Source organism: Jaculus jaculus, unplaced genomic scaffold (assembly GCF_020740685.1).
Source record: "Jaculus jaculus isolate mJacJac1 unplaced genomic scaffold, mJacJac1.mat.Y.cur mat_scaffold_135_1_106490_arrow_ctg1, whole genome shotgun sequence".
NCBI lineage: Eukaryota > Metazoa > Chordata > Mammalia > Rodentia > Dipodidae > Jaculus > Jaculus jaculus.
This window is the reverse complement of record NW_025423403.1, coordinates 77,249-93,107: the sequence shown is the minus strand read 5'-3', so window position 1 is coordinate 93,107 and position 15,859 is coordinate 77,249. Positions and strand designations below refer to the sequence as shown.

At 47.5% G+C, this 15,859-nt stretch overlaps 1 protein-coding gene across 1 annotated transcript in view; it reads right to left on the bottom strand.

Annotated features, from left to right (window-relative positions):
• The window catches only part of Emp1 (epithelial membrane protein 1), a 28,374-nt gene extending 13,289 nt beyond the window's left edge, over window positions 1-15,085 (bottom strand). The window contains exon 1 of the mRNA XM_045141214.1: window positions 14,933-15,085. The gene's annotated coding sequence lies outside the window, so the exon portion shown is untranslated. The remainder of the gene's footprint in view (window positions 1-14,932) is intronic.
• Window positions 15,086-15,859: the final 774 nt, after the last annotated feature.

Sequence of the window (15,859 nt, the reverse complement as noted above, 5' to 3'; positions counted from 1 at the left end):
TCTCTGCACAGGACACCGTGAGAGTGTAGCAGAGAGCCCAGCTACCCACTGGACTTGGCACAGAGGTGATCTGGAGCTGGGAGGGTGCTGAGAAAGGAATAAGTGCCATGAATAGTCATACTAGGAAGAAGAGACTGTTGGGAGAAATGGTCACCCGCTATGTTGGGGTTTTTTTGTTTGTTTGTTTTGTTTTGTTTTGTTGGTTTTTCGAGGTAGGGTCTCACTCTAGCTCAGGCTGACCTGGAATTTACTCTGTAGTCTCAGGGTGGCCTCGAACTCACAGTGATCCTCCTCCCTCTGCCTCCCGAGTGCTGGGACGAAAGGCGTGCGCCACCACTCCTGCTGTGGTTTTGTTTGGGTGGGTGTTTGTCTGCTTGTTTGTGACAGTCTCATCCTGTTAGCCAATGAAAGGAATCACTGTGTAGCCCTAAGCAAGCCTCACACTCAAGGTGGTTCTCCTACCCCAGACTTCCAAGTGGTGAGCTACCATGCCTGGCCTGACTTTCGTCTGCCCTAACAGACAAATCCCAGAAGCCGCCACTCCGCACAGCTTTCTTTTTGTTTCTGACCACGGCTTCTGCTTTCCTTCCAACAGTGGTCTCTGTGTGCCTGAGCCTCTAATGTTGCCTCAGGAATAAGGGCCATCTGGACTGGCTTTAAAGTCTTTGCTAATGCAACATGCTGGACTCACCGATCTCTCTTTATATCTCCACCCACTCAAGTCCTCAGTACTTTTTTTGTTTAAAAAGATGCCTTTTTCTTTTTTAAATATTTATTTATTATAAATTTTATTTATTAAGATAGAGAGAGACAGGGCTGGAGAGATGGTTTAGTGATTAAGCGCTTGCCTGTGAAGCCTAAGGACCCCAGTTCGAGGCTCGGTTCCCCAGGTCCCACGTTAGCCAGATGCACAAGGGGGCGCACGCGTCTGGAGATTGTTTGCAGTGGCTGTAGGCCCTGGCGCACCCATTCTCTCTCTCTCTCTCTCTCTCTCTCTCTGTCTCTTTCTCTCTCTGTCACTCTTAAATAAATAAATAAAAATGAACAAAAGAAATTTTAAAAAAAGATAGAGAGAGAGAGATGGAGAAAGAACAGGCACACCAGGGCCTCCAGCCACGACCAATGAACTCCAGGTGCATGCATACGCCACCTTGTGCATCCGGCTTACGTGGGTTCTGGGGAATCACACCTTGGTCCTGAGGCTTCACAGGCAAGTGCCTTAACTGCAAAGCCATCTCTATAGCCCATAACTATTTTCCTACCTCCCTTTTGAACTTTCTCTCTGGCTGGAGAGATGGCTCAGCCCTTAAAGGTGCTTGCTTGCAAAGCCTGACAGCCCAGGACCCATGTGTCTGATATTTGTAGAGGCAAGAGACCTCTCTCTCTCCTTGCAAATAACTAAAAATACTTTAAAAAATAAAATAATCGTTTGCTCCACCGAAACAAAAAAAGAAAGAAAGAAAGACAACTCTAAAACCCCCAGACTGCTTTGCATTGGCTCTTTGCATATATTTTTTTTTTCTGATAGGTTAACACTCCAGGATTCAATGGGCCAGTGAGAAATTAATAGCATCCTGAGTGACATTTTCCGTTGCTGATGGCAACTAATTCTTCTGGCCATAGCCTGGACATGGGCATCAACCCCACCCACGATCCCCGCTCCAACACACACACACCCTGCACACACCTGTTGATTTAGCTGACCAAATCCCTCCTCTGTCCCAAGCTATCTCTTTCCCCCATCACCACTACCAGCACCTGTCACCAGCGATGAGGCCAGACGCCTGGCCATGGCCCTTGGGATTCTAGGAATCCGGCTTCCAAAAGCAAAAGCTCTGCTCTTATATCCTTCTTCCAGGATTACCCGTTCATGTTTTCTTACTTTTTTTTTTCAACCAAGCTCAGATTCAGGCTCCTCTAAGAAGACTTTCCAGAAACACAGGTGGGAGGTAGCCTTTTTCCCTCCAGTATAGTCCTTCCCCAGTCCCAATGAAACCACTAATGACCACCTGCCTGATAACAGAGTTATTTATGGACATGTTTGACAACTCCTCCCAGAGCAGTCTAAGCTCCCTAAGGGGCAGTCCTAACTATGACAGGTATCACATAAATATGGTCCGATGAAAAAAAATGAATGAATTAAGAAAGGCAATGTCGGGCTGGGAAAGACAGCTCATGGCTTAAAAATGCTCTCTTGGGCCCGTGGGCCGGGCGTGGTGGCGCACGCTTTTAATCCCAGCACTGGGGAAGCAGAGGTAGGAGGATCACTGTGAGCTCAAGGCCACCTTGAAACTACATAGTGAATTCCAGGTCAGCCTGGGCTAGAGTGAAACCCTACCTCGAAAAACAAAAAAAAAAAAAAAAAAAAAAAAAAAAAGTTTGCTTGCAAAGATGGTCAGCATGGGTTCAATTCCCCATTATCCACATAAAGTCATATGCATAAAGTGATGCATGCATCTAGAGTTTGTAGCAGCAAGAGGCCCTGGCGCAATTCTCTCTCTCTTCACAAATAAATATTTTTAAAGAATATTTTATTTATTTATTATTTATTTGACACACAGAGAATGAATGGGCATGTCATGGCCTCTTGCCACTGCATACAAACTCCAGACCCATGTGCCACTTTGTGCACCTGGCTTTACGTGGGTACTAGGGAACTGATCTTGGGCAGTTAGGCTTTCAAGCAAGCACCTTTAACCACTGAGCCATCTCTCCAGCCCTAAACTTTTTTAAAAGGTGGTATTTCCTTATATATGGAAAAATAATGTCTAAGTGACTAAAAACTTCATAATGGACATGGAATTCAAGAGTAAAACTATTTCCTCCTTTAAAAAAAATATATGTGAACTTTAGCCCTCTATCAGCATTAGAAATTACTAAATTACTGCAACTATGGGTTGAACAACTTACTATATGCAATGTTATATGTTTCCATATAAGTAGTAATATATATATACATATATATATATATATTTATACATATATTTATGTGTGTGTGTGTATCTCTCTCTCTCTCTCTCTCTCTCTCTCTCTCCATATATATATATATATCTGTGTTTACATGCATGATTTATTATTTTTTTCAAGAATAAATGGACCAGGATCTGGAGAGATGGCTTAGCAGTTAAACACTTGCCTGTGATGCCTAAAGACCCTGGCTTGAGGCTCAATTCCCCAGGAACCACGTTAGCCAGATGCACAAGGGGGCGCACGCGTCTGGAGTTCGTTTGCATTGGCTGGAGGCCCTGGCGCTCCCATTCTCTCTCACTCTTTCTCTCTCTGTTGCTCTCAAATAAATAAAAATAAACAACAAAAAAAGGATAAATGGACCGGGTATGGTGGCACACACCTTTAATCTCAGCACTTGGAAGGCAGAGGTAGGAAGATCACTGTGAGTTCAAGGCCACCCTGAGACTTCATGTTGAATTCTAGATCAGCCTGGACTAGAGGGAGACCCTACCTCATAGAAACAAAAATAACTTTAAAAAAAGAATAAACGAGTGCAAGGAAAGTATCTTAAATTTCTAAATAGTGATTTGTCTGCAAATTGAATTTTTCTATCTACTTGTTAGAAAACGATGGACACACTAGACTAAGGGTGGGCTTTAAAAGCTTTCTCTGGGGCTGAAGAGATGGCTTAGCAGTTAAGGCACATGCCTGTGAAGCCTAAGGACCCAGGTTTGATTCTCCAAGTCCCATGTTAGCCAGATGCATATGATGGCGCATGCATGTGGAGTTCATTTGCAGCCGCTAGAGGCCCTGGTGTGCCCATTCTCTCTCTCTCTAATTTTGTTTTTTAAAAGCTTTCTCTAAACAAGAAACTTGGTGCTGTACCTTGTTCCTGCCTTCACATGGACAGGAGTTTGCTGTCCCTCTCCTCTGTCCTCTCTAGATGGACATCTCAAACCCCTGTGGCCTCCTTAGGCAAGAGCTCAGCATATTTTCTTCTCTTATGTTCTGAGCTTCCCCATTTCTCAGAACCCTGATCATGCCTCCTCTTGGGTGTGAGCTGTCTTCCTTCTCTTAAGTTTTATCTATCATCTAATAACATCACTATGAACACTAAAAAAACAAGAAGAAAGCCAGGCATGGTGGCACATGCCTTTAATCCTAGCACACTGGAGGCAGAGGTAGGAGGACTGCAGTGAGTTTGAAGCCACGCTGAGAATACATAATAAATTCCAAGTCAGCTGGGCTAGAGCAAGACGAAAAAAAAAAAGCAAGAAGAAACTCATCTACAAACTTGCACTGAAGAGCTATTTAAATCACACGTAACTTCCATTCATGAAGAGCTCACCACCTGCCAAGATCCCCATCAAAAGGGATCTTCGGGGCTGGAGAGATGGCTCAGTGGTTAAAGATGCGTGCTTGCAAAGCCTGAAAGCCTGGGCTAGATTCCCCAGTACCCACAAAGAGCCAGATGCACAAAGTGGCACATGTATCTGGAGTTCATTTGCAGTGGCAGGAGGCCCTGGCAGACCCATTCTCTCTTCCTTTTGCTTTCTCCTTCTCTCTCTCCCTTTCAAAATATTTTTTTTTTAAAATTTTAAAGGAGGTATTCTGAAATCAGAGGCTCTTTATAACCAGTAGCAACTTACTTCTTCCTGTGGGGCTCGGGACTAATCCATGAGCCCTCTTTCGAGAACAGTTACCTCTGCAGCAGATCGAGAGGATCTCACTTTAGATCCCAAGCTCAATCGAACATAAGCCAGCCCCAAGGTTATTCTACTGCCGACGGGAGCAAAAGCTTTCTCCCACAAACCCATCAAAGACCCGGCGCTTCCTCCAAGGCAAGATGAAGGGCAAAACGGCCTAAGTCATGTGACTTTCATGAGTCACCCCTGACTGGCACATCTCAGGGTGACACCCAGAATGAAATGGTTCAGGGGCCTCTGCTTCCCAAAGACACTGTCTGTCTGTCCTTCCCTGGTGAGGGCCACGCTGCGATGGCTCTTGCTTTGATATGTTTGTATCTCATGAAGGGCCGTTTTGGTTGGCAGAACGGGTGCCCATGAAACCCCGAGGCAGTAAAAGGAAGCATTGCCCTCTGGGAATAGCATGGCGGATGTAGCTGGAGGAGGGAAAGGCTGGAATTAAAGGCAGGCCGAGTGGAGGAGGTCTTACAGGAGCTTCCTGGCCATTGTTATTGTTGTTTTATGTCAAGAGTATTTTTTCAGCCTCAATATTGTTTTTACATAGGGATGGGAGAGGGGGCATACATTTCTCTGTGGGAAACATAGAGAAAAGGGATTCTAAAAAAAAACAAAACAGGTTTTCCTGCTTGGGGACATCAGATGGTTATTGTGGGAATTAAAACACACCACTCCCTGATCTTACACTGGGGCTAATGTTCTCCATCCAGGGCGGGTCTTGTGCCCAGGAGAAGCACCAGCAATGAATGGGGCAAAAGAAACAGGAATCTACAGGATCAGGAAAAAAACAGCTGTTTCTTTCTGGTTCTGGAGGGAAGGAGGCTCCGTTTTACAACGTGGGCCATCACATGTGGGATAACTATCAAGTAAAAAGAAGAAGAAGAAGAAGCTGGGTGTGGTGGCGCACGCCTTTAATCTCAGCACTCAGGAGGCAGATGTAGGAGGATCACCATGAGTTCGAGGCCACCCTGAGACTACAGAGTTAATTCCAGGTCAGCCTGGACCTACCTTGAAAAAAAAATTTAAAAAAAGAGGTGTCTCTTTGGTGATCACATAGCTGGTCTAAACTGTCACCCACAGTTAGGAAAGAAACAAAGGTATGAGCTTGGAGGATAGCAAACACAATGGAAGGTAGGGAGGGAAAGCCAGAGAGTAGGAGAGAGGGAGAGAGGGAGGGAGGAAAGAGGGAAGGAGGAAGAGGAAGAGCACACAGGTGTAGCAAAACCTCATGGAAGGGAAGATTCTTATAAATACTCTGCTTGTGTCCATCTGCCAGGATTGGCAAATTTGCAGAACCTGTCTGGTCAGGTCAGTGGTCCCAAGTGATAAAGAGGACAGCTTCTAGGTCCAAATCCTGACCCCACCCCTTCTTAGAAGAGGTTGCCTACAGACCTCACAGCGTGAGCATCGAAAGGCCCATGCCCGGTGCAGATCGGAAGCATGAGTTGTAAACTCCGGCATGCCATGAGAGGCTTGGGCCAGTGAAATAAATAGGTCTGAAACCTCTCGGGTAGAACTTGAGAACCATCAACTATGCAAAAGGCAGACAAAGAGAATGAATATCATGTTTGCAAATGCTTGCACAGAGAGGCGCCCTCTCTCTGGTTGTCCGCCTGATCTCCTCCGAGTCCAGAGGAGTGGGCGAGTCTGGGAAACATCTGCAAAAGCTGAGGCCGGACCCGGGCTGTGAAACCTAAGCTCAGGCCCCACCCCTGGACCACAGCTGGCCCAGCGATGGGGGTGTTGTCCCCTGGGTGAGGCCGGAGGAAGCTTCTGTTGCCTTCTGCTTCCGACAAAGCAGAAGCATTCCAGCAGCCAAAATGTCTTCAAAGGAGAGGTTGCCAAGATAATAAGTAGGGTTTGAGAAGAGAAATCGAGGTGTGGCCCGGCCCTGGAGGCACTTGGGCGCGGGCGCATCTGATGGCAGATGGCAGACAACGTGCTTCAACCAGCAGAGCTAAGACTTCATTATGGCTCCAGCTGAAGGTGCAGCCAGGCAGAGGCAGCCCAAGGGTGCTGGGTGGGCTCCCAGTCTTGTTTCATTTGTAGGGCAATTCGTGACATAGACGTTGACAGGCACTGGGGTCATTCGGCCGTGCCCTTTGAGCAGGAAGCAAATGTAGACCCCAGAAGTACAGTCAGAAGGGAAGCTACAGTCTAGTGTGATTGTCTTTCTCCTGTCTTTTGTCTGAGAGCTATTGTTTTTCTTTTCTTTCCCTACTTTGAGGGGTTTTTAAAAATATTTTATTCTTATTCATGAGACAGAGAGAGAGAGAGAGAATGGGTGTACCAGGGCCCCCAGCCACTGCAAATGAACTCCAGATGCATGTACCACCTTGTGCATCTGGCTAACGTGGGTACTAGGGAATAGAACCTTGATCCTTGGGCTTTGCCGGCAAGCATCGTAACTGCTAAGCCATCTCTCCAACCTTTTTTTAAAAAAATATTATTATTAATGGGAAAGAGAGAGAATGTGGGTTTTTACTTACTGGTTTTATTTGAGACAGGTTTTTATTATGAAGCCCAAGCTGACCTCAAACTTGCAATCCTACCTCAGCCTCCCAAATTCTGGGATCACAGGTGTGTACCACCACACGTGGCTTCCTTTGGATTTTGTGATCCAGGGTCACTGTGTAATCCAAGCTGACTTTGAATTCACTGTGCAGCCCCAGGCTGGCCTCAAACTTGGAGCAATCCACTGTCCTGCCGCATGTCTGGGGTGCTGGAATTATGGGCGCATATCTCCACGCCTACCTCCGGTCTGAGGTTTGACAGTTACTAGTGAATCTATCCCCCCACCATTACCTCAGGCATATAGGAGTCAACACAGACCCTCAAAAGAATGCCAAATGACGTGAATGAATCTTTCCAAGGCCACTGCTTTCTCCTGCCACACTGCTGAGGTTCACCCTAACAGCCCCTCGCTGCACACCCCAGAATGGTTTTCAGCCCTTGCTCAGGACCCCATCCTGCACCAGAGGCCCCCGCCCTGCGGAACCCAGAGAGCAGCTTTTCTCAAAGGAAGGCGCTGTCTTCTCTGAGAGCTCAGAAAACACCTGCTTGACCAAAAGTCATGGTCTCGGCTTAGCAAACCTCTCTCTCCTTCTCTTCCAGCCCCCCACGGGAAGTTGCTTTACTTGTTATTCTAAAAATAAATAAATAAAGTGGAGCTGCTTAAAACGATGCACTCTTCCAGACACAAAGTGGCCTGGATATCCATGACCTCACAGTGCCTGACACTTCCTACACAAGACCCTCATGATGGGAGGGAAAGATGATGATGTCAAAATAAAAAAGAGCCGGGCGTGGTGGCATATGCCTTTAATCCCTGCACTCAGGAGGCAGAGGAAGGTGGATCACTGTGAGTTCGAGGCCACCCTGAGACTACATAGTGAATTCCAGCTCAGCCTGGGCTACAGTGAGACCCTACCTAAAGAAACAAAACAAGCCGGGCGTGGTCTTGAGATAGTGGGTGTGGGTGGTCCCAAGCAAGAGGGGGAGGAGTTAGGAGTGGATGAACCTCACCCAGATCCCTCCCGTTTGCCTTACCCTGAGCCCATTCTTCCTCCCTTGTCGGCTTTTCTGTAGCCTCCTCCCCAGCTTAATTCGGCAAGCTCGCCCTCCCTCCTCTCCTGTCCTCCCCTAACCTTGCCTTCCCTTTCCCTTCACCTTGCTGTCATAGGCACCTGCAGCGCCACACCCACACCTGCGGGCTCCCCTCCTTGAGAAAGAGGTGCAGTGTCGTTCCCAGCTCGGTTTCTCAGCCTGGTTTCGTTCCTGCCAAGTCCCATGCAGCTGTCACTCTCTCTGCAGGCGGAGGTTGGTCCCCTTTCCTGGGCTGGCACCCTTGGTTTTATAAATCATATCTTCCCCAAGTGCTGGATGTTACTGTCTTAGGTGAGTCCCTTGAATGCTCAGCCTGAAGATTTTTGGGGCTCACAGGGCTGCCAAGGCTACCCAGGTCCTCACCACCACTAAGAGACAAGAATCCACTGGAAAATGCCCATCCCTGGTACAACATGTTGCCTAGCTTCCTCTCTCTCTCTCTCTTCCAGTGCTGGGGACAGAACCCAGTGCCTTGTACATACTAGCAAATGCTCTATCGCTGGGCTATATTTCCAACCCTTAGTTTCTGCTTTGTAGTAATTTTTATAAATTAAATGAGCTATTAGCATGAACTCTGGAGATTTCTCAAGATGGCAGTGGTAGTCAGCTTTTTCAGAGCCTCACAGGCTTTGGAGGCCAAGTTCCATTTCTTCAAGGTGGGGGAGATACCACCTGGCCCTCATCACATTGACAAGGGCTCAAGGCAAGACCACAGCCCCTGTCTACCTTCCCATCCACCTCATGCCCACTCCATGTTCTGTTTGTTTGCTTGTTTTGTTTTTTGTTTGTTTGGTTGTTTTTGTTTTTGTTTTTCGAGGTAGGGTCTCACTCTAGCCCAGGCTGACCTGGAACTCACTATGTAGTCTCAGGGTGGCCTCGAACCCACGGCGATCCTCCTACCTCTGCCTCCGGAGTGATTAAAGGCGTGCACCGTCACGCCCGGTCACTCCACGGTTCTTGGCATAGTTCTAATCTGTCATAACTACCTGCCTGGAGGAAGAATTCATGAAAGACACAGAAAATGCAAACCTTTCCCAGCCACATAAGACCTACAAGCACATGGGCAGAGAGCAGAGGCTCTCCTTAGTTCCAAAAAAAAGTCCTTTCACAGCAGGACACAAAAAAACTACCCCAGTATTTTTTATATTTTTTATCTTTATGCTTCCATAGCACCAAATCTCCCAGTTAAATTGAGGGAAGTAGTTTTACCGGTCAGTGGACCCGGAACGAAAGAGTCATGGAGTCCTCTTAAGGATGCATGTTTGGGGGACAAGGGTTAGAAATTTGAGTAAACTCCTGGGCAGGAGCTTGCCTGCAAAGCCTATGACCAGGCTTTGATTCCCCAGTACTCACGTAAGCCAGATGAACATATATCTAGAGTTCATAGGCAGTGGCTAGAGGTCTTGGTATGGTCAAATTCATATTCTCTCTCTCTCCTTGCAAATAAGCAATATATATATATATATATATATGGACATATATATTTTTTTTTTCAAAGAACTTCAGGTAAATCCCTATAGCATAGCTTCTTTGGTTATGGAATAGCAATAGTTCTTCAGAATTTCAGGGTCATCTGAGCAGAACAGGAAAGAGAGGCTTGGCCCTGCTTGGTGGCGCACGCCTTTAATCCCAGCACTCGGGAGGCAGAGGTAGGAGAATCGCTGTGAGCTGCTCAAGGCCAGCCTGAGACGACAGAGTGAATTCCAGGTCAGTCTGCGCTATAGCGAGACCCTACCTCAAGAAAAAAAGAGAGAAAGAGAGAGAGAGAATTTATGGCCAGATAATTCCGGTTTTACACTAGTCACAGATTACAGCCCTTGCAGGTTTCACCACCGGGTAACTGGCAGCCTGTCGCCATGCCAGGCAGTAACAGCGGCTAGGCGTGGAGAACACGCACTGTGAGCCACCTTATGATACAATTAAAGTTTGAAGCTCTTGGCGTTGGAGTGAATTAACCATGACAAGGCAGCAGCAACACCCGGCATGTCCCTCCGTGCATCAGCGAGTCCCAAAGGTCGCTGAGATCATGCGTCACACAGTGTGGGGGTTTGATTCAGGTGTCCCCCATAAGCTAGGGTGTTCTGAATGCTTACATCCCCAGCTGGTGGCGACTTGGGAATTGGCGCCCCCTGGAGGCAGTGTATTGCTGGGGGCGGGCTTATGGGTGTGATAACCAGCTTCCCCTTGCCAGTGTTTGGCACATTCACCTGTGGCTGTCCTCCAGCCCATGCTGACCAGGAGGTGATGTCCACCCTCTGCTCACGTCATCATTTTCCCCGGCCATCATGGAGCTTCCCGCTTGAGTCTGTAAGCCACAATAAACCCTTTCCTCCTACAGGTTGAGTGTGTTCTGCCAGCAATGGGAAGTTCACTGCAATAGGCAGTTATGGGTACATATGGGTGAAGTTAAAGATGGGACTATAGCCATGTGCCTAGACAATGAAACATTTTAGGATCAACTATACAGGTATGATTGACAGAGTGCAGTTTCAAAGTCTCAAAACTGTTCTCTCTCAAGCCAGGTGTGGTGGCGCACACCTTTAATCCCAGCACTTGGGAGGCAGAGGTAGGAGGATTGCCATGAGTTTGAGGCCACCCTGAGACTACATAGGGTGAATTCCAGGTCAGTACAGTGAAACTCTACCTAGAAAAACAAAATGCACTCTCTCTCAGGTGAAGGAGGACACCTGTAATACCAGCGTTCAGGAGACTGAGGCAGAACCATCATGAGTAACTCCAGCTCTTTCTGAGACTCTAGCAGGAAGGAAGGAAGGGGAGAAGGAGGGAGGGAAAAAAAAGAAAGAAAAAAAGCAAAAAAAGGTAATGCATTCCCATCAAGTTACGCTAATTAAATATGAAACAAGGAGAAAGTGTCTGAAGGACACAGAGCATTGAGTGGAATAATGACAAAACTGGAATAGACACTTTTCTGGGTCTTTTATTTTGGCTTTTCGAGGTAGGGTCTCACTCTGGCCCAGGTTTACCTGGAATTCACTCTGTAGTCTCAAGGTGGCCTTGAACACACAGCAATCCTCCTACCTGTGGATTAAAGGCGTGTGCCAACACGCCCATATTCTTCTGGGTCATTTTTATAGAACCAGGAACTTACAATGAAACCAATCTTTTTATTTCCTTTAGTATTTTTAAATATTTTGATATTTTATTCATTTGATAGAGAAAAAGAGAGTGTCAGGGCCTCCAGCCACTGCAAATGGAACTCCAGATGCATGTATCACCTTGCATTTCTGGCTTACATAGACACTGGGGAATCAAACCTAGGTCCTCAGGCTTCACAGGTAAGCACCTTAACCACTAAGCCATCTCTCTTTTTCTTTTTAAATACTTTTTTTAAAATTTCAAGTAGAGAGGGAGAGAGAGAGAGGAGATACAGAATGGGCGTGTCAGGGCCTCTAGCCACTGCAAATGAACTCCAGATGCATGTGCTCCCTTGTGCATCTGGCTTATGTGGGTCTTGGGGACTTGAACCTGGCTCCTTTGGCTTCACAGGGAAGCACCTTAACCACTAAGCCCTCTCTCCAGCCCCATCTCTCTTTTTCATTTTGTGTTCATTTATACATTCATTTATCAGACAGGATCTCATGTACCCCAGGCTGGCCTCTTAACTTTGTAGTTACACCTCTAATCCTCCTGCCTTTTCCTCCGCCTCCAGAGTGTGGAGATTTAGGTGAGTGCCACGCATCTGGTTCATAGGCCCTAGGATCCAACCCAGGGCTTCGTGCATGCCAGACAAACACTGAGCTATGTCACCCACCCTAAGGAAGTCTTTATTACTCCGTTTAGGGAACTGAGCTGTCTAGCAATGGAGAACAAGTGTGGCTATGCACTCCGACGTAGAGTCCCCTGACTGAAGGGACAAAGGAGCTCTGAGTTACAACATGACCATCTATTCACAACGGTGTGGAAGTCAGACTTCTACATATGGTAGAGGAGTGAGTTCATTCTCTCGATCCCTCCCAAACTGAAAAATCTCTACGTAGCCCAGGTTGACCTCAAGCTCATGGCATTCTCTTGTTTCGCCTTCCTAAAACCTGGATTAGGCCCTGCATTCAAATTTAGAACTCTGTGTAAACAATGAAGGGTAGACTGGAACTAATTTGTCTCCTGACTTTTTTTAATTTAAATAATTTTAATTTTGTTTTGTTTTTCAAGATAGGGTCTCACTCTAGCCCAGGCTGACCTGGAATTCACTATGAAGTCTCAGGCTGGCCTCGAACTCACGGCAACCCTCCTACCTCTGCCTCCCAGGTGCTGGGATTAAAGGTGTGCGCCACCACACCCGGCTTGTCTCCTGACTATTTTTCTGCATCTACTTTCCAGGTCTAGACCTGCTCTGGCTCTGCCGAGGTGACCGAAAACCAGTTTTGCATCCTCCACGGAATTCCTCCTGGGTCTCCGGCTGTCCTTTCTCTCCCATTGTGCAGTTGTTCCTATATTCCCAGACATTCCAAGAATGGAGCAAGAGGCTCTGTGTTCCTGGTGGCCTCCCTGAAGGCCAGCATCAAGGCTGGAATGAGCCTGATCTTGTGTCCAGAAGGAAGCAGAGACGAGTGAGAAAGCCAGTTGGCCCTTTCCAAGGGCTGGAGAGGTGTCCTCGGGACAGAGGACTGTCCTGGACTGAGGGCAGGCAGCCAGGGTCTCAGGAGGCGATCTGCTCTGGGCTGGGACCTTGCGAAGGCCTTTGGCCATTTCCCAGGACAGTTTAGTCCCCTCGAACAATGTAAAATCTGGGGGGAGGCAGGGGGAGGGCACGTCTGAGCAGGGTGCCAAACCAGATGTCCAGCAGCCCTGGGCAGCACTCCGCCCCTGTCCCGTCCCATTCTTCGGAGTCCGGGTGGAACTGGGTCTGTGTGAGGGTGGGAGGCCACATGAGGGAAACAGCCTCATATTTCACACTTGTCAAAAGATGCACAGCAGAGGCTCTTCCACTCTCCTGCTCCTCACAGAAGAGGAGCCGTGCAAAATGTTTTGTTTTGTTTTTCTTTTCCAGGGGCGGGAAAACAGAGAGAGCACTCTTTTCTGATTTGTGAGGCTGCAATCGCGGACGGGTGACAGCTCTACAAATAACACCATCTGCGAAAAGTTTCCTGTCCTCTCAGGGGTTCAAGGTCGCCCAGCTTTCTCCTGAGCAGAGCTAAAAGCTGATCTGTGTTTTCTTCCCGGGATACCATCGCTGTGCATTTAATGATGGCTTCCCTAGTTCACACCCATGTAGTCTGGAAGTCATAAACGTTTGAAGGCAGGGCTGGAGTGCCCTACCTCTTGAGAAGTTGGCCCTAGTGCCCAATTAATCACCCCCTCGGGGGCAGTTTTATGAGGAGTTTTGCGTACTCCACACAAGGGCTGGTTACTTTTCAATTCTCTCTCCCAACCAGTGTACTGCATTTCTGAAGAAAAAGCCTCACTTCATCAGGCAAGCTGAATCCTGCCATTCTCCACAGTCTTGTTTGCATGGAGAGAGAAAAAAAAACCATATATATACACATATATGCCAGTATCTATCTATGTTGAAAGGAGCCACGCCTCCACAGACACTCAACCCAAAATGCGAACCTAGTAAAACAAAAGCCAACAAAAGGGATCCTGTCTTCAGGTCCCAAGACTCCCTTCATGTTCAACATATGGGCTTGGATTTCTACAACAACGCTTTGGGGACAAAGAAAACAAAAGGGATGAGAAAGGACCACTGTCAAAATTCTGGAAAATTCTATGTCCAGTTAGTAAAATCCTAGTTTCTGATAGCACATCTTTTTTACTAAGCAATGAAATGCAGCTCTGTCTGGAAGGGAACAGAAGCCATTGAACGGGTTTGGGGTGTTGGGTTTTTTTATACGAACCCACAAAGCTCCCCAGACACACCCTCTCCCCCCAGCCTTGCCTCCCCCACCACCTCCACATCTGGCCCAGAAGAGGGGTCTGGAATCCAAGGGAACCCCTCCCTTGGCTTCTCTCTCTCTTTCCCTCTCTGTTTCCCTAACGGTTTTCCTTAAACAAACCAATCCCCTCTTTCCATCCTGTGGAGGAGGGAGGGGGAGACTTAAGCAGACACTCAAAGGGGAGTTAAAAACAACAGTAAAATAAACTGGAAATTAGATATTTATCTACCATTGTCCCCCCCAGGAAAGGTCAACAAACAGCCCGCAGGCAAATCAACAATTCAGTTCAGAGGTTGCCTGTTGGTTTTGACCTGTACAAAACTAAAGGAAAACTTGTATTATCTTCACCTAACACCGTTCTCTCTGGATTTCATTTCAAAGCAATTTGAATCAAAACAGAAGAGTTGGAAACCTCAGGCAAGTTCAATGTGTCAGTTTAAAGGTATGTTGTGTTTCCTCCATAAAGAATATTGAGGTTTGTTCCAAAGTCCCGGCCACTGTCACATCCTCGGAACAAGAACCATATACTGCAAGAGAATTAGATTACAGCCCTGTCTAGCGGGCTGCCCAGACCCCTCCTCGAAAATGCAGCTTCTGTCAATTATGGGGAGGGGGCGGAAATCTGGTTCCACTTTGAGCTAAAAGTCTCAAGGACATGATTCTTCAAGAAGCATAGGAAACCAGCAAATGGGAGAGAGCTGAGAAAAGGAGAGAGAGAGAGGATCTTAGATAAGCTTAGAAAGAGCACAGGAAAGCTTCCCCCAGTGGGAGCTGTCCTACCTGGACGGTCCAGCGGCTGAGACAGATGCGGAGTGCAGGAGCTGTGGCTGCTCTGTCCGTTCCTCTGGAGGTGTGTGACCACAGTGAGGTAGGACCTGCCTCCCGAGGTTATAAGATTCCTCGGGGTGTGTGATGGGCGGTTTCTTTTCCCTGTGCTTTAAAGGAGTTTCTATGAATCAATCTAGCTTAAAAAAAAAAAAAAAAAAAGTTGTTGGTAAGCTACGCCCTGCTAAGTTGGCAGGCAGTCAAAAGTGTCTGGGAGTGAGCCATCAATTCAAAGAACCCTGTTGTAGCTCCCTGTGACTCAGACGCACAGACCACAGTGGAAAAAAAGAGTGACACGGATTCGAGTGAGTAACAGGAGTCTCACAAATAGATATGTTTACCGAAGCCCGTTCCTCCTCCCTAGGAAAGAGATGTGGTTACCATGGACATAAGGCAAAACAGGTTCAGGTCAAGGGGAGGAAGAGGAGGAGGAGAAGGAGGAGGAGGAGGAGGAAAGGGACAGTCCCCCATTAATTAAAACCCCAGCTAATCATCAAGCAAGATTCTCACTCTTCTTTCTCCACCACATGCATCAGCCACCACTCACTGCCAAGAATGATCAGATTTCTCATTGACTTCCCCGCCTGACCCCGGTGCCCTGTCCCGTAGGTGACTGAGGTGGGTGGGGGTAAGGCTGGAGGAGTAGAGGGGGGTCATCAGGTTCTGAGCGATGGGACACTGATTGGCAGCAGGCAAACCCTGGTCTTTAATTATGTTCTCTCACCTCCATGGACGGTCCGCACTCCAGGCGGAAGTCTTCCAGAGACTTTGCTCTTGGATCCTCCAGTAGTAATCATTTGGACTTTGTGCCACAGTTGACTTTCTTGAGCCCTACCAGTGATCTGATCATCACAGCCTCCTCCCGTACCACTCCCCACCCCA